Source organism: Pagrus pagrus, assembly GCF_965226575.1.
Source record: "Pagrus pagrus genome assembly, chromosome: 4".
Lineage (NCBI taxonomy): Eukaryota > Metazoa > Chordata > Actinopteri > Spariformes > Sparidae > Pagrus > Pagrus pagrus.
The window spans coordinates 18,025,364-18,044,239 of record NC_140188.1 but is presented as its reverse complement, the minus strand read 5'-3'; positions in this window follow the sequence as shown (position 1 = coordinate 18,044,239).

Sequence of the window (18,876 nt, the reverse complement as noted above, 5' to 3'; positions counted from 1 at the left end):
CGTCGGCCAATTTTTTCAATAGCTTCCAGGTCTTTGGACCGATTGACTCGAAATTTCTCCCAGACGTGGCCCTATACTGGCTGAACGAGACACAGCAGTCCGCATTGGATTCGGGTGAAATTTGTATTTTTGGCGAATATTTTAGTGAGAGGGACAATGTTTCATGAGGCTGGCTTAAGGCTGAGGCTAGGGTTAGGGTTAGGGTTAGGGTTATGGGGCTAGGGTTAGGGTTACGGTCGTCTTTTGACCGATTGACTCGAAATTGCACACGCATGTCCTCCTCACTGGTGGAATGAGGCTCGCCGGTTTTGGTTGGATTCTGGTGGAATTTGTATTTTTGGTGAATATTTTAAAGAAAAAAATGGCCTTTTTCATGAAAACGTTGGCCGATTTTTTCAATAGCTTCCAGGTCTTTGGACCGATTGACTCGAAATTTCTCCCAGACGTGGTCCTATACTGGCTGAACGAGACACAGCAGTCCGCATTGGATTCGGGTGAAATTTGTATTTTTGGCGAATATTTTAGTGAGAGGGACAATGTTTCATGAGGCTGGCTTAAGGCTGAGGCTAGGGTTAGGGTTAGGGTTACGGGGCTAGGGTTAGGGTTACGGTCGTCTTTTGACTGATTGACTCGAAATTGCACACGCATGTCCTCCTCACTGGTGGAATGAGGCTCGCCGGTTTTGGTTGGATTCTGGTGGAATTTGTATTTTTGGTGAATATTTTAAAGAAAAAAATGGCCTTTTTCATGAAAACGTCGGCCGATTTTTTCAATAGCTTCCAGGTCTTTGGACCGATTGACTCGAAATTTCTCCCAGACGTGGTCCTATACTGGCTGAACGAGACACAGCAGTCCGCATTGGATTCGGGTGAAATTTGTATTTTTGGCGAATATTTTAAAGAAAAAATGGCCTTTTTCATGAAAACGTCGGCCGATTTTTTCAATAGCTTCCAGGTCTTTGGACCGATTGACTCGAAATTTCTCCCAGACGTGGTCCTATACTGGCTGAACGAGACACAGCAGTCCGCATTGGATTCGGGTGAAATTTGTATTTTTGGCGAATATTTTAAAGAAAAAATGGCCTTTTTCATCAAAACGTTGGCCGATTTTTTCAATAGCTTCCAGGTCTTTGGACCGATTGACTCGAAATTTCTCCCAGACGTGGTCCTATACTGGCTGAACGAGACACAGCAGTCCGCATTGGATTCGGGTGAAATTTGTATTTTTGGCGAATATTTTAAAGAAAAAAATGGCCTTTTTCATGAAAACGTCGGCCAATTTTTTCAATAGCTTCCAGGTCTTTGGACCGATTGACTCGAAATTTCTCCCAGACGTGGTCCTATACTGGCTGAACGAGACACAGCAGTCCGCATTGGATTCGGGTGAAATTTGTATTTTTGGCGAATATTTTAGTGAGAGGGACAATGTTTCATGAGGCTGGCTTAAGGCTGAGGCTAGGGTTAGGGTTAGGGTTAGGGTTATGGGGCTAGGGTTAGGGTTACGGTCGTCTTTTGACCGATTGACTCGAAATTGCACACGCATGTCCTCCTCACTGGTGGAATGAGGCTCGCCGGTTTTGGTTGGATTCTGGTGGAATTTGTATTTTTGGTGAATATTTTAAAGAAAAAAATGGCCTTTTTCATGAAAACGTCGGCCGATTTTTTCAATAGCTTCCAGGTCTTTGGACCGATTGACTCGAAATTTCTCCCAGACGTGGTCCTATACTGGCTGAACGAGACACAGCAGTCCGCATTGGATTCGGGTGAAATTTGTTTTTTTGGCGAATATTTTAAAGAAAAAATGGCCTTTTTCATGAAAACGTCGGCCGATTTTTTCAATAGCTTCCAGGTCTTTGGACCGATTGACTCGAAATTTCTCCCAGACGTGGTCCTATACTGGCTGAACGAGACACAGCAGTCCGCATTGGATTCGGGTGAAATTTGTATTTTTGGCGAATATTTTAAAGAAAAAAATGGCCTTTTTCATGAAAACGTCGGCCAATTTTTTCAATAGCTTCCAGGTCTTTGGACCGATTGACTCGAAATTTCTCCCAGACGTGGCCCTATACTGGCTGAACGAGACACAGCAGTCCGCATTGGATTCGGGTGAAATTTGTATTTTTGGCGAATATTTTAGTGAGAGGGACAATGTTTCATGAGGCTGGCTTAAGGCTGAGGCTAGGGTTAGGGTTAGGGTTAGGGTTATGGGGCTAGGGTTAGGGTTACGGTCGTCTTTTGACCGATTGACTCGAAATTGCACACGCATGTCCTCCTCACTGGTGGAATGAGGCTCGCCGGTTTTGGTTGGATTCTGGTGGAATTTGTATTTTTGGTGAATATTTTAAAGAAAAAAATGGCCTTTTTCATGAAAACGTTGGCCGATTTTTTCAATAGCTTCCAGGTCTTTGGACCGATTGACTCGAAATTTCTCCCAGACGTGGTCCTATACTGGCTGAACGAGACACAGCAGTCCGCATTGGATTCGGGTGAAATTTGTATTTTTGGCGAATATTTTAGTGAGAGGGACAATGTTTCATGAGGCTGGCTTAAGGCTGAGGCTAGGGTTAGGGTTAGGGTTACGGGGCTAGGGTTAGGGTTACGGTCGTCTTTTGACTGATTGACTCGAAATTGCACACGCATGTCCTCCTCACTGGTGGAATGAGGCTCGCCGGTTTTGGTTGGATTCTGGTGGAATTTGTATTTTTGGTGAATATTTTAAAGAAAAAAATGGCCTTTTTCATGAAAACGTCGGCCGATTTTTTCAATAGCTTCCAGGTCTTTGGACCGATTGACTCGAAATTTCTCCCAGACGTGGTCCTATACTGGCTGAACGAGACACAGCAGTCCGCATTGGATTCGGGTGAAATTTGTATTTTTGGCGAATATTTTAAAGAAAAAATGGCCTTTTTCATGAAAACGTCGGCCGATTTTTTCAATAGCTTCCAGGTCTTTGGACCGATTGACTCGAAATTTCTCCCAGACGTGGTCCTATACTGGCTGAACGAGACACAGCAGTCCGCATTGGATTCGGGTGAAATTTGTATTTTTGGCGAATATTTTAAAGAAAAAATGGCCTTTTTCATCAAAACGTTGGCCGATTTTTTCAATAGCTTCCAGGTCTTTGGACCGATTGACTCGAAATTTCTCCCAGACGTGGTCCTATACTGGCTGAACGAGACACAGCAGTCCGCATTGGATTCGGGTGAAATTTGTATTTTTGGCGAATATTTTAAAGAAAAAAATGGCCTTTTTCATGAAAACGTCGGCCAATTTTTTCAATAGCTTCCAGGTCTTTGGACCGATTGACTCGAAATTTCTCCCAGACGTGGTCCTATACTGGCTGAACGAGACACAGCAGTCCGCATTGGATTCGGGTGAAATTTGTATTTTTGGCGAATATTTTAGTGAGAGGGACAATGTTTCATGAGGCTGGCTTAAGGCTGAGGCTAGGGTTAGGGTTAGGGTTAGGGTTATGGGGCTAGGGTTAGGGTTACGGTCGTCTTTTGACCGATTGACTCGAAATTGCACACGCATGTCCTCCTCACTGGTGGAATGAGGCTCGCCGGTTTTGGTTGGATTCTGGTGGAATTTGTATTTTTGGTGAATATTTTAAAGAAAAAAATGGCCTTTTTCATGAAAACGTCGGCCGATTTTTTCAATAGCTTCCAGGTCTTTGGACCGATTGACTCGAAATTTCTCCCAGACGTGGTCCTATACTGGCTGAACGAGACACAGCAGTCCGCATTGGATTCGGGTGAAATTTGTTTTTTTGGCGAATATTTTAAAGAAAAAATGGCCTTTTTCATGAAAACGTCGGCCGATTTTTTCAATAGCTTCCAGGTCTTTGGACCGATTGACTCGAAATTTCTCCCAGACGTGGTCCTATACTGGCTGAACGAGACACAGCAGTCCGCATTGGATTCGGGTGAAATTTGTATTTTTGGCGAATATTTTAAAGAAAAAAATGGCCTTTTTCATGAAAACGTCGGCCAATTTTTTCAATAGCTTCCAGGTCTTTGGACCGATTGACTCGAAATTTCTCCCAGACGTGGCCCTATACTGGCTGAACGAGACACAGCAGTCCGCATTGGATTCGGGTGAAATTTGTATTTTTGGCGAATATTTTAGTGAGAGGGACAATGTTTCATGAGGCTGGCTTAAGGCTGAGGCTAGGGTTAGGGTTAGGGTTAGGGTTATGGGGCTAGGGTTAGGGTTACGGTCGTCTTTTGACCGATTGACTCGAAATTGCACACGCATGTCCTCCTCACTGGTGGAATGAGGCTCGCCGGTTTTGGTTGGATTCTGGTGGAATTTGTATTTTTGGTGAATATTTTAAAGAAAAAAATGGCCTTTTTCATGAAAACGTTGGCCGATTTTTTCAATAGCTTCCAGGTCTTTGGACCGATTGACTCGAAATTTCTCCCAGACGTGGTCCTATACTGGCTGAACGAGACACAGCAGTCCGCATTGGATTCGGGTGAAATTTGTATTTTTGGCGAATATTTTAAAGAAAAAATGGCCTTTTTCATGAAAACGTCGGCCGATTTTTTCAATAGCTTCCAGGTCTTGGGACCGATTGACTCGAAATTTCTCCCAGACGTGGTCCTATACTGGCCGAACGAGACACAGCAGTCCGCATTGGATTCGGGTGAAATTTGTATTTTTGGCGAATATTTTAAAGAAAAAAATGGCCTTTTTCATGAAAACGTCGGCCAATTTTTTCAATAGCTTCCAGGTCTTTGGACCGATTGACTCGAAATTTCTCCCAGACGTGGTCCTATACTGGCTGAACGAGACACAGCAGTCCGCATTGGATTCGGGTGAAATTTGTATTTTTGGCGAATATTTTAGTGAGAGGGACAATGTTTCATGAGGCTGGCTTAAGGCTGAGGCTAGGGTTAGGGTTAGGGTTAGGGTTATGGGGCTAGGGTTAGGGTTACGGTCGTCTTTTGACCCATTGACTCGAAATTGCACACGCATGTCCTCCTCACTGGTGGAATGAGGCTCGCCGGTTTTGGTTGGATTCTGGTGGAATTTGTATTTTTGGTGAATATTTTAAAGAAAAAAATGGCCTTTTTCATGAAAACGTCGGCCGATTTTTTCAATAGCTTCCAGGTCTTTGGACCGATTGACTCGAAATTTCTCCCAGACGTGGTCCTATACTGGCTGAACGAGACACAGCAGTCCGCATTGGATTCGGGTGAAATTTGTATTTTTGGCGAATATTTTAAAGAAAAAATGGCCTTTTTCATCAAAACGTCGGCCGATTTTTTCAATAGCTTCCAGGTCTTTGGACCGATTGACTCGAAATTTCTCCCAGACGTGGTCCTATACTGGCTGAACGAGACGCAGCAGTCCGCATTGGATTCGGGTGAAATTTGTATTTTTGGCGAATATTTTAGTGAGAGGGACAATGTTTCATGAGGCTGGCTTAAGGCTGAGGCTAGGGTTAGGGTTAGGGTTAGGGTTAGGGTTATGGGGCTAGGGTTAGGGTTACGGTCGTCTTTTGACCGATTGACTCGAAATTGCACACGCATGTCCTCCTCACTGGTGGAATGAGGCTCGCCAGTTTTGGTTGGATTCTGGTGGAATTTGTATTTTTGGTGAATATTTTAAAGAAAAAAATGGCCTTTTTCATGAAAACGTTGGCCGATTTTTTCAATAGCTTCCAGGTCTTTGGACCGATTGACTCGAAATTTCTCCCAGACGTGGTCCTATACTGGTTGAACGAGACACAGCAGTCCGCATTGGATTCGGGTGAAATTTGTATTTTTGGCGAATATTTTAAAGAAAAAATGGCCTTTTTCATGAAAACGTCGGCCGATTTTTTCAATAGCTTCCAGGTCTTTGGACCGATTGACTCGAAATTTCTCCCAGACGTGGTCCTATACTGGCTGAACGAGACACAGCAGTCCGCATTGGATTCGGGTGAAATTTGTATTTTTGGCGAATATTTTAAAGAAAAAAATGGCCTTTTTCATGAAAACGTCGGCCAATTTTTTCAATAGCTTCCAGGTCTTTGGACCGATTGACTCGAAATTTCTCCCAGACGTGGTCCTATACTGGCTGAACGAGACACAGCAGTCCGCATTGGATTCGGGTGAAATTTGTATTTTTGGCGAATATTTTAGTGAGAGGGACAATGTTTCATGAGGCTGGCTTAAGGCTGAGGCTAGGGTTAGGGTTAGGGTTAGGGTTATGGGGCTAGGGTTAGGGTTACGGTCGTCTTTTGACCGATTGACTCGAAATTGCACACGCATGTCCTCCTCACTGGTGGAATGAGGCTCGCCGGTTTTGGTTGGATTCTGGTGGAATTTGTATTTTTGGTGAATATTTTAAAGAAAAAAATGGCCTTTTTCATGAAAACGTCGGCCGATTTTTTCAATAGCTTCCAGGTCTTTGGACCGATTGACTCGAAATTTCTCCCAGACGTGGTCCTATACTGGCTGAACGAGACACAGCAGTCCGCATTGGATTCGGGTGAAATTTGTTTTTTTGGCGAATATTTTAAAGAAAAAATGGCCTTTTTCATGAAAACGTCGGCCGATTTTTTCAATAGCTTCCAGGTCTTTGGACCGATTGACTCGAAATTTCTCCCAGACGTGGTCCTATACTGGCTGAACGAGACACAGCAGTCCGCATTGGATTCGGGTGAAATTTGTATTTTTGGCGAATATTTTAAAGAAAAAAATGGCCTTTTTCATGAAAACGTCGGCCAATTTTTTCAATAGCTTCCAGGTCTTTGGACCGATTGACTCGAAATTTCTCCCAGACGTGGCCCTATACTGGCTGAACGAGACACAGCAGTCCGCATTGGATTCGGGTGAAATTTGTATTTTTGGCGAATATTTTAGTGAGAGGGACAATGTTTCATGAGGCTGGCTTAAGGCTGAGGCTAGGGTTAGGGTTAGGGTTAGGGTTATGGGGCTAGGGTTAGGGTTACGGTCGTCTTTTGACCGATTGACTCGAAATTGCACACGCATGTCCTCCTCACTGGTGGAATGAGGCTCGCCGGTTTTGGTTGGATTCTGGTGGAATTTGTATTTTTGGTGAATATTTTAAAGAAAAAAATGGCCTTTTTCATGAAAACGTTGGCCGATTTTTTCAATAGCTTCCAGGTCTTTGGACCGATTGACTCGAAATTTCTCCCAGACGTGGTCCTATACTGGCTGAACGAGACACAGCAGTCCGCATTGGATTCGGGTGAAATTTGTATTTTTGGCGAATATTTTAAAGAAAAAATGGCCTTTTTCATGAAAACGTCGGCCGATTTTTTCAATAGCTTCCAGGTCTTGGGACCGATTGACTCGAAATTTCTCCCAGACGTGGTCCTATACTGGCCGAACGAGACACAGCAGTCCGCATTGGATTCGGGTGAAATTTGTATTTTTGGCGAATATTTTAAAGAAAAAAATGGCCTTTTTCATGAAAACGTCGGCCAATTTTTTCAATAGCTTCCAGGTCTTTGGACCGATTGACTCGAAATTTCTCCCAGACGTGGTCCTATACTGGCTGAACGAGACACAGCAGTCCGCATTGGATTCGGGTGAAATTTGTATTTTTGGCGAATATTTTAGTGAGAGGGACAATGTTTCATGAGGCTGGCTTAAGGCTGAGGCTAGGGTTAGGGTTAGGGTTAGGGTTATGGGGCTAGGGTTAGGGTTACGGTCGTCTTTTGACCGATTGACTCGAAATTGCACACGCATGTCCTCCTCACTGGTGGAATGAGGCTCGCCGGTTTTGGTTGGATTCTGGTGGAATTTGTATTTTTGGTGAATATTTTAAAGAAAAAAATGGCCTTTTTCATGAAAACGTCGGCCGATTTTTTCAATAGCTTCCAGGTCTTTGGACCGATTGACTCGAAATTTCTCCCAGACGTGGTCCTATACTGGCTGAACGAGACACAGCAGTCCGCATTGGATTCGGGTGAAATTTGTTTTTTTGGCGACTATTTTAAAGAAAAAATGGCCTTTTTCATGAAAACGTCGGCCGATTTTTTCAATAGCTTCCAGGTCTTTGGACCGATTGACTCGAAATTTCTCCCAGACGTGGTCCTATACTGGCTGAACGAGACACAGCAGTCCGCATTGGATTCGGGTGAAATTTGTATTTTTGGCGAATATTTTAAAGAAAAAAATGGCCTTTTTCATGAAAACGTCGGCCAATTTTTTCAATAGCTTCCAGGTCTTTGGACCGATTGACTCGAAATTTCTCCCAGACGTGGCCCTATACTGGCTGAACGAGACACAGCAGTCCGCATTGGATTCGGGTGAAATTTGTATTTTTGGCGAATATTTTAGTGAGAGGGACAATGTTTCATGAGGCTGGCTTAAGGCTGAGGCTAGGGTTAGGGTTAGGGTTAGGGTTATGGGGCTAGGGTTAGGGTTACGGTCGTCTTTTGACCGATTGACTCGAAATTGCACACGCATGTCCTCCTCACTGGTGGAATGAGGCTCGCCGGTTTTGGTTGGATTCTGGTGGAATTTGTATTTTTGGTGAATATTTTAAAGAAAAAAATGGCCTTTTTCATGAAAACGTTGGCCGATTTTTTCAATAGCTTCCAGGTCTTTGGACCGATTGACTCGAAATTTCTCCCAGACGTGGTCCTATACTGGCTGAACGAGACACAGCAGTCCGCATTGGATTCGGGTGAAATTTGTATTTTTGGCGAATATTTTAAAGAAAAAATGGCCTTTTTCATGAAAACGTCGGCCGATTTTTTCAATAGCTTCCAGGTCTTGGGACCGATTGACTCGAAATTTCTCCCAGACGTGGTCCTATACTGGCCGAACGAGACACAGCAGTCCGCATTGGATTCGGGTGAAATTTGTATTTTTGGCGAATATTTTAAAGAAAAAATGGCCTTTTTCATGAAAACGTCGGCCGATTTTTTCAATAGCTTCCAGGTCTTTGGACCGATTGACTCGAAATTGCACACGCATGTCCTCCTCACTGGTGGAATGAGGCTCGCCGGTTTTGGTTGGATTCTGGTGGAATTTGTATTTTTGGTGAATATTTTAAAGAAAAAAATGGCCTTTTTCATGAAAACGTCGGCCGATTTTTTCAATAGCTTCCAGGTCTTTGGACCGATTGACTCGAAATTTCTCCCAGACGTGGTCCTATACTGGCTGAACGAGACACAGCAGTCCGCATTGGATTCGGGTGAAATTTGTTTTTTTGGCGAATATTTTAAAGAAAAAATGGCCTTTTTCATGAAAACGTCGGCCGATTTTTTCAATAGCTTCCAGGTCTTTGGACCGATTGACTCGAAATTTCTCCCAGACGTGGTCCTATACTGGCTGAACGAGACACAGCAGTCCGCATTGGATTCGGGTGAAATTTGTATTTTTGGCGAATATTTTAAAGAAAAAAATGGCCTTTTTCATGAAAACGTCGGCCAATTTTTTCAATAGCTTCCAGGTCTTTGGACCGATTGACTCGAAATTTCTCCCAGACGTGGCCCTATACTGGCTGAACGAGACACAGCAGTCCGCATTGGATTCGGGTGAAATTTGTATTTTTGGCGAATATTTTAGTGAGAGGGACAATGTTTCATGAGGCTGGCTTAAGGCTGAGGCTAGGGTTAGGGTTAGGGTTAGGGTTATGGGGCTAGGGTTAGGGTTACGGTCGTCTTTTGACCGATTGACTCGAAATTGCACACGCATGTCCTCCTCACTGGTGGAATGAGGCTCGCCGGTTTTGGTTGGATTCTGGTGGAATTTGTATTTTTGGTGAATATTTTAAAGAAAAAAATGGCCTTTTTCATGAAAACGTTGGCCGATTTTTTCAATAGCTTCCAGGTCTTTGGACCGATTGACTCGAAATTTCTCCCAGACGTGGTCCTATACTGGCTGAACGAGACACAGCAGTCCGCATTGGATTCGGGTGAAATTTGTATTTTTGGCGAATATTTTAAAGAAAAAATGGCCTTTTTCATGAAAACGTCGGCCGATTTTTTCAATAGCTTCCAGGTCTTTGGACCGATTGACTCGAAATTTCTCCCAGACGTGGTCCTATACTGGCTGAACGAGACACAGCAGTCCGCATTGGATTCGGGTGAAATTTGTATTTTTGGCGAATATTTTAGTGAGAGGGACAATGTTTCATGAGGCTGGCTTAAGGCTGAGGCTAGGGTTAGGGTTAGGGTTAGGGTTATGGGGCTAGGGTTAGGGTTACGGTCGTCTTTTGACCGATTGACTCGAAATTGCACACGCATGTCCTCCTCACTGGTGGAATGAGGCTCGCCGGTTTTGGTTGGATTCTGGTGGAATTTGTATTTTTGGTGAATATTTTAAAGAAAAAAATGGCCTTTTTCATGAAAACGTCGGCCGATTTTTTCAATAGCTTCCAGGTCTTTGGACCGATTGACTCGAAATTTCTCCCAGACGTGGTCCTATACTGGCTGAACGAGACACAGCAGTCCGCATTGGATTCGGGTGAAATTTGTTTTTTTGGCGACTATTTTAAAGAAAAAATGGCCTTTTTCATGAAAACGTCGGCCGATTTTTTCAATAGCTTCCAGGTCTTTGGACCGATTGACTCGAAATTTCTCCCAGACGTGGTCCTATACTGGCTGAACGAGACACAGCAGTCCGCATTGGATTCGGGTGAAATTTGTATTTTTGGCGAATATTTTAAAGAAAAAAATGGCCTTTTTCATGAAAACGTCGGCCAATTTTTTCAATAGCTTCCAGGTCTTTGGACCGATTGACTCGAAATTTCTCCCAGACGTGGCCCTATACTGGCTGAACGAGACACAGCAGTCCGCATTGGATTCGGGTGAAATTTGTATTTTTGGCGAATATTTTAGTGAGAGGGACAATGTTTCATGAGGCTGGCTTAAGGCTGAGGCTAGGGTTAGGGTTAGGGTTAGGGTTATGGGGCTAGGGTTAGGGTTACGGTCGTCTTTTGACCGATTGACTCGAAATTGCACACGCATGTCCTCCTCACTGGTGGAATGAGGCTCGCCGGTTTTGGTTGGATTCTGGTGGAATTTGTATTTTTGGTGAATATTTTAAAGAAAAAAATGGCCTTTTTCATGAAAACGTTGGCCGATTTTTTCAATAGCTTCCAGGTCTTTGGACCGATTGACTCGAAATTTCTCCCAGACGTGGTCCTATACTGGCTGAACGAGACACAGCAGTCCGCATTGGATTCGGGTGAAATTTGTATTTTTGGCGAATATTTTAAAGAAAAAATGGCCTTTTTCATGAAAACGTCGGCCGATTTTTTCAATAGCTTCCAGGTCTTGGGACCGATTGACTCGAAATTTCTCCCAGACGTGGTCCTATACTGGCCGAACGAGACACAGCAGTCCGCATTGGATTCGGGTGAAATTTGTATTTTTGGCGAATATTTTAAAGAAAAAAATGGCCTTTTTCATGAAAACGTCGGCCAATTTTTTCAATAGCTTCCAGGTCTTTGGACCGATTGACTCGAAATTTCTCCCAGACGTGGTCCTATACTGGCTGAACGAGACACAGCAGTCCGCATTGGATTCGGGTGAAATTTGTATTTTTGGCGAATATTTTAGTGAGAGGGACAATGTTTCATGAGGCTGGCTTAAGGCTGAGGCTAGGGTTAGGGTTAGGGTTAGGGTTATGGGGCTAGGGTTAGGGTTACGGTCGTCTTTTGACCCATTGACTCGAAATTGCACACGCATGTCCTCCTCACTGGTGGAATGAGGCTCGCCGGTTTTGGTTGGATTCTGGTGGAATTTGTATTTTTGGTGAATATTTTAAAGAAAAAAATGGCCTTTTTCATGAAAACGTTGGCCGATTTTTTCAATAGCTTCCAGGTCTTTGGACCGATTGACTCGAAATTTCTCCCAGACGTGGTCCTATACTGGCTGAACGAGACACAGCAGTCCGCATTGGATTCGGGTGAAATTTGTATTTTTGGCGAATATTTTAAAGAAAAAATGGCCTTTTTCATGAAAACGTCGGCCGATTTTTTCAATAGCTTCCAGGTCTTGGGACCGATTGACTCGAAATTTCTCCCAGACGTGGTCCTATACTGGCCGAACGAGACACAGCAGTCCGCATTGGATTCGGGTGAAATTTGTATTTTTGGCGAATATTTTAAAGAAAAAAATGGCCTTTTTCATGAAAACGTCGGCCAATTTTTTCAATAGCTTCCAGGTCTTTGGACCGATTGACTCGAAATTTCTCCCAGACGTGGTCCTATACTGGCTGAACGAGACACAGCAGTCCGCATTGGATTCGGGTGAAATTTGTATTTTTGGCGAATATTTTAGTGAGAGGGACAATGTTTCATGAGGCTGGCTTAAGGCTGAGGCTAGGGTTAGGGTTAGGGTTAGGGTTATGGGGCTAGGGTTAGGGTTACGGTCGTCTTTTGACCGATTGACTCGAAATTGCACACGCATGTCCTCCTCACTGGTGGAATGAGGCTCGCCGGTTTTGGTTGGATTCTGGTGGAATTTGTATTTTTGGTGAATATTTTAAAGAAAAAAATGGCCTTTTTCATGAAAACGTCGGCCGATTTTTTCAATAGCTTCCAGGTCTTTGGACCGATTGACTCGAAATTTCTCCCAGACGTGGTCCTATACTGGCTGAACGAGACACAGCAGTCCGCATTGGATTCGGGTGAAATTTGTTTTTTTGGCGACTATTTTAAAGAAAAAATGGCCTTTTTCATGAAAACGTCGGCCGATTTTTTCAATAGCTTCCAGGTCTTTGGACCGATTGACTCGAAATTTCTCCCAGACGTGGTCCTATACTGGCTGAACGAGACACAGCAGTCCGCATTGGATTCGGGTGAAATTTGTATTTTTGGCGAATATTTTAAAGAAAAAAATGGCCTTTTTCATGAAAACGTCGGCCAATTTTTTCAATAGCTTCCAGGTCTTTGGACCGATTGACTCGAAATTTCTCCCAGACGTGGCCCTATACTGGCTGAACGAGACACAGCAGTCCGCATTGGATTCGGGTGAAATTTGTATTTTTGGCGAATATTTTAGTGAGAGGGACAATGTTTCATGAGGCTGGCTTAAGGCTGAGGCTAGGGTTAGGGTTAGGGTTAGGGTTATGGGGCTAGGGTTAGGGTTACGGTCGTCTTTTGACCGATTGACTCGAAATTGCACACGCATGTCCTCCTCACTGGTGGAATGAGGCTCGCCGGTTTTGGTTGGATTCTGGTGGAATTTGTATTTTTGGTGAATATTTTAAAGAAAAAAATGGCCTTTTTCATGAAAACGTTGGCCGATTTTTTCAATAGCTTCCAGGTCTTTGGACCGATTGACTCGAAATTTCTCCCAGACGTGGTCCTATACTGGCTGAACGAGACACAGCAGTCCGCATTGGATTCGGGTGAAATTTGTATTTTTGGCGAATATTTTAAAGAAAAAATGGCCTTTTTCATGAAAACGTCGGCCGATTTTTTCAATAGCTTCCAGGTCTTGGGACCGATTGACTCGAAATTTCTCCCAGACGTGGTCCTATACTGGCCGAACGAGACACAGCAGTCCGCATTGGATTCGGGTGAAATTTGTATTTTTGGCGAATATTTTAAAGAAAAAAATGGCCTTTTTCATGAAAACGTCGGCCAATTTTTTCAATAGCTTCCAGGTCTTTGGACCGATTGACTCGAAATTTCTCCCAGACGTGGTCCTATACTGGCTGAACGAGACACAGCAGTCCGCATTGGATTCGGGTGAAATTTGTATTTTTGGCGAATATTTTAGTGAGAGGGACAATGTTTCATGAGGCTGGCTTAAGGCTGAGGCTAGGGTTAGGGTTAGGGTTAGGGTTATGGGGCTAGGGTTAGGGTTACGGTCGTCTTTTGACCCATTGACTCGAAATTGCACACGCATGTCCTCCTCACTGGTGGAATGAGGCTCGCCGGTTTTGGTTGGATTCTGGTGAAATTTGTATTTTTGGCGAATATTTTAAAGAAAAAAATGGCCTTTTTCATGAAAACGTCGGCCAATTTTTTCAATAGCTTCCAGGTCTTTGGACCGATTGACTCGAAATTTCTCCCAGACGTGGCCCTATACTGGCTGAACGAGACACAGCAGTCCGCATTGGATTCGGGTGAAATTTGTATTTTTGGCGAATATTTTAGTGAGAGGGACAATGTTTCATGAGGCTGGCTTAAGGCTGAGGCTAGGGTTAGGGTTAGGGTTAGGGTTATGGGGCTAGGGTTAGGGTTACGGTCGTCTTTTGACCGATTGACTCGAAATTGCACACGCATGTCCTCCTCACTGGTGGAATGAGGCTCGCCGGTTTTGGTTGGATTCTGGTGGAATTTGTATTTTTGGTGAATATTTTAAAGAAAAAAATGGCCTTTTTCATGAAAACGTTGGCCGATTTTTTCAATAGCTTCCAGGTCTTTGGACCGATTGACTCGAAATTTCTCCCAGACGTGGTCCTATACTGGCTGAACGAGACACAGCAGTCCGCATTGGATTCGGGTGAAATTTGTATTTTTGGCGAATATTTTAAAGAAAAAATGGCCTTTTTCATGAAAACGTCGGCCGATTTTTTCAATAGCTTCCAGGTCTTGGGACCGATTGACTCGAAATTTCTCCCAGACGTGGTCCTATACTGGCCGAACGAGACACAGCAGTCCGCATTGGATTCGGGTGAAATTTGTATTTTTGGCGAATATTTTAAAGAAAAAAATGGCCTTTTTCATGAAAACGTCGGCCAATTTTTTCAATAGCTTCCAGGTCTTTGGACCGATTGACTCGAAATTTCTCCCAGACGTGGTCCTATACTGGCTGAACGAGACACAGCAGTCCGCATTGGATTCGGGTGAAATTTGTATTTTTGGCGAATATTTTAGTGAGAGGGACAATGTTTCATGAGGCTGGCTTAAGGCTGAGGCTAGGGTTAGGGTTAGGGTTAGGGTTATGGGGCTAGGGTTAGGGTTACGGTCGTCTTTTGACCCATTGACTCGAAATTGCACACGCATGTCCTCCTCACTGGTGGAATGAGGCTCGCCGGTTTTGGTTGGATTCTGGTGGAATTTGTATTTTTGGTGAATATTTTAAAGAAAAAAATGGCCTTTTTCATGAAAACGTCGGCCGATTTTTTCAATAGCTTCCAGGTCTTTGGACCGATTGACTCGAAATTTCTCCCAGACGTGGTCCTATACTGGCTGAACGAGACACAGCAGTCCGCATTGGATTCGGGTGAAATTTGTATTTTTGGCGAATATTTTAAAGAAAAAATGGCCTTTTTCATCAAAACGTCGGCCGATTTTTTCAATAGCTTCCAGGTCTTTGGACCGATTGACTCGAAATTTCTCCCAGACGTGGTCCTATACTGGCTGAACGAGACGCAGCAGTCCGCATTGGATTCGGGTGAAATTTGTATTTTTGGCGAATATTTTAGTGAGAGGGACAATGTTTCATGAGGCTGGCTTAAGGCTGAGGCTAGGGTTAGGGTTAGGGTTAGGGTTAGGGTTATGGGGCTAGGGTTAGGGTTACGGTCGTCTTTTGACCGATTGACTCGAAATTGCACACGCATGTCCTCCTCACTGGTGGAATGAGGCTCGCCAGTTTTGGTTGGATTCTGGTGGAATTTGTATTTTTGGTGAATATTTTAAAGAAAAAAATGGCCTTTTTCATGAAAACGTTGGCCGATTTTTTCAATAGCTTCCAGGTCTTTGGACCGATTGACTCGAAATTTCTCCCAGACGTGGTCCTATACTGGCTGAACGAGACACAGCAGTCCGCATTGGATTCGGGTGAAATTTGTATTTTTGGCGAATATTTTAAAGAAAAAATGGCCTTTTTCATGAAAACGTCGGCCGATTTTTTCAATAGCTTCCAGGTCTTTGGACCGATTGACTCGAAATTTCTCCCAGACGTGGTCCTATACTGGCTGAACGAGACACAGCAGTCCGCATTGGATTCGGGTGAAATTTGTATTTTTGGCGAATATTTTAAAGAAAAAAATGGCCTTTTTCATGAAAACGTCGGCCAATTTTTTCAATAGCTTCCAGGTCTTTGGACCGATTGACTCGAAATTTCTCCCAGACGTGGTCCTATACTGGCTGAACGAGACACAGCAGTCCGCATTGGATTCGGGTGAAATTTGTATTTTTGGCGAATATTTTAGTGAGAGGGACAATGTTTCATGAGGCTGGCTTAAGGCTGAGGCTAGGGTTAGGGTTAGGGTTAGGGTTATGGGGCTAGGGTTAGGGTTACGGTCGTCTTTTGACCGATTGACTCGAAATTGCACACGCATGTCCTCCTCACTGGTGGAATGAGGCTCGCCGGTTTTGGTTGGATTCTGGTGGAATTTGTATTTTTGGTGAATATTTTAAAGAAAAAAATGGCCTTTTTCATGAAAACGTTGGCCGATTTTTTCAATAGCTTCCAGGTCTTTGGACCGATTGACTCGAAATTTCTCCCAGACGTGGTCCTATACTGGCTGAACGAGACACAGCAGTCCGCATTGGATTCGGGTGAAATTTGTTTTTTTGGCGAATATTTTAAAGAAAAAATGGCCTTTTTCATGAAAACGTCGGCCGATTTTTTCAATAGCTTCCAGGTCTTTGGACCGATTGACTCGAAATTTCTCCCAGACGTGGTCCTATACTGGCTGAACGAGACGCAGCAGTCCGCATTGGATTCGGGTGAAATTTGTATTTTTGGCGAATATTTTAGTGAGAGGGACAATGTTTCATGAGGCTGGCTTAAGGCTGAGGCTAGGGTTAGGGTTAGGGTTAGGGTTAGGGTTATGGGGCTAGGGTTAGGGTTACGGTCGTCTTTTGACCGATTGACTCGAAATTGCACACGCATGTCCTCCTCACTGGTGGAATGAGGCTCGCCAGTTTTGGTTGGATTCTGGTGGAATTTGTATTTTTGGTGAATATTTTAAAGAAAAAAATGGCCTTTTTCATGAAAACGTTGGCCGATTTTTTCAATAGCTTCCAGGTCTTTGGACCGATTGACTCGAAATTTCTCCCAGACGTGGTCCTATACTGGCTGAACGAGACACAGCAGTCCGCATTGGATTCGGGTGAAATTTGTATTTTTGGCGAATATTTTAAAGAAAAAATGGCCTTTTTCATGAAAACGTCGGCCGATTTTTTCAATAGCTTCCAGGTCTTTGGACCGATTGACTCGAAATTTCTCCCAGACGTGGTCCTATACTGGCTGAACGAGACACAGCAGTCCGCATTGGATTCGGGTGAAATTTGTATTTTTGGCGAATATTTTAAAAAAAAAAATGGCCTTTTTCATGAAAACGTCGGCCAATTTTTTCAATAGCTTCCAGGTCTTTGGACCGATTGACTCGAAATTTCTCCCAGACGTGGTCCTATACTGGCTGAACGAGACACAGCAGTCCGCATTGGATTCGGGTGAAATTTGTATTTTTGGCGAATATTTTAGTGAGAGGGACAATGTTTCATGAGGCTGGCTTAAGGCTGAGGCTAGGGTTAGGGTTAGGGTTAGGGTTATGGGGCTAGGGTTAGGGTTACGGTCGTCTTTTGACCGATTGACTCGAAATTGCACACGCATGTCCTCCTCACTGGTGGAATGAGGCTCGCCGGTTTTGGTTGGATTCTGGTGGAATTTGTATTTTTGGTGAATATTTTAAAGAAAAAAATGGCCTTTTTCATGAAAACGTTGGCCGATTTTTTCAATAGCTTCCAGGTCTTTGGACCGATTGACTCGAAATTTCTCCCAGACGTGGTCCTATACTGGCTGAACGAGACACAGCAGTCCGCATTGGATTCGGGTGAAATTTGTATTTTTGGCGAATATTTTAAAGAAAAAATGGCCTTTTTCATGAAAACGTCGGCCGATTTTTTCAATAGCTTCCAGGTCTTGGGACCGATTGACTCGAAATTTCTCCCAGACGTGGTCCTATACTGGCTGAACGAGACACAGCAGTCCGCATTGGATTCGGGTGAAATTTGTATTTTTGGCGAATATTTTAAAGAAAAAATGGCCTTTTTCATGAAAACGTCGGCCGATTTTTTCAATAGCTTCCAGGTCTTTGGACCGATTGACTCGAAATTTCTCCCAGACGTGGTCCTATACTGGCTGAACGAGACACAGCAGTCCGCATTGGATTCGGGTGAAATTTGTATTTTTGGCGAATATTTTAAAGAAAAAATGGCCTTTTTCATGAAAACGTCGGCCGATTTTTTCAATAGCTTCCAGGTCTTTGGACCGATTGACTCGAAATTTCTCCCAGACGTGGTCCTATACTGGCTGAACGAGACACAGCAGTCCGCATTGGATTCGGGTGAAATTTGTATTTTTGGCGAATATTTTAAAGAAAAAATGGCCTTTTTCATGAAAACGTCGGCCGATTTTTTCAATAGCTTCCAGGTCTTTGGACCGATTGACTCGAAATTTCTCCCAGACGTGGTCCTATACTGGCTGAACGAGACACAGCAGTCCGCATTGGATTCGGGTGAAATTTGTATTTTTGGCGAATATTTTAAAGAAAAAAATGGCCTTTTTCATGAAAACGTCGGCCAATTTTTTCAATAGCTTCCAGGTCTTTGGACCGATTGACTCGAAATTTCTCCCAGACGTGGTCCTATACTGGCTGAACGAGACACAGCAGTCCGCATTGGATTCGGGTGAAATTTGTATTTTTGGCGAATATTTTAGTGAGAGGGACAATGTTTCATGAGGCTGGCTTAAGGCTGAGGCTAGGGTTAGGGTTAGGGTTAGGGTTATGGGGCTAGGGTTAGGGTTACGGTCGTCTTTTGACCGATTGACTCGAAATTGCACACGCATGTCCTCCTCACTGGTGGAATGAGGCTCGCCGGTTTTGGTTGGATTCTGGTGGAATTTGTATTTTTGGTGAATATTTTAAAGAAAAAAATGGCCTTTTTCATGAAAACGTTGGCCGATTTTTTCAATAGCTTCCAGGTCTTTGGACCG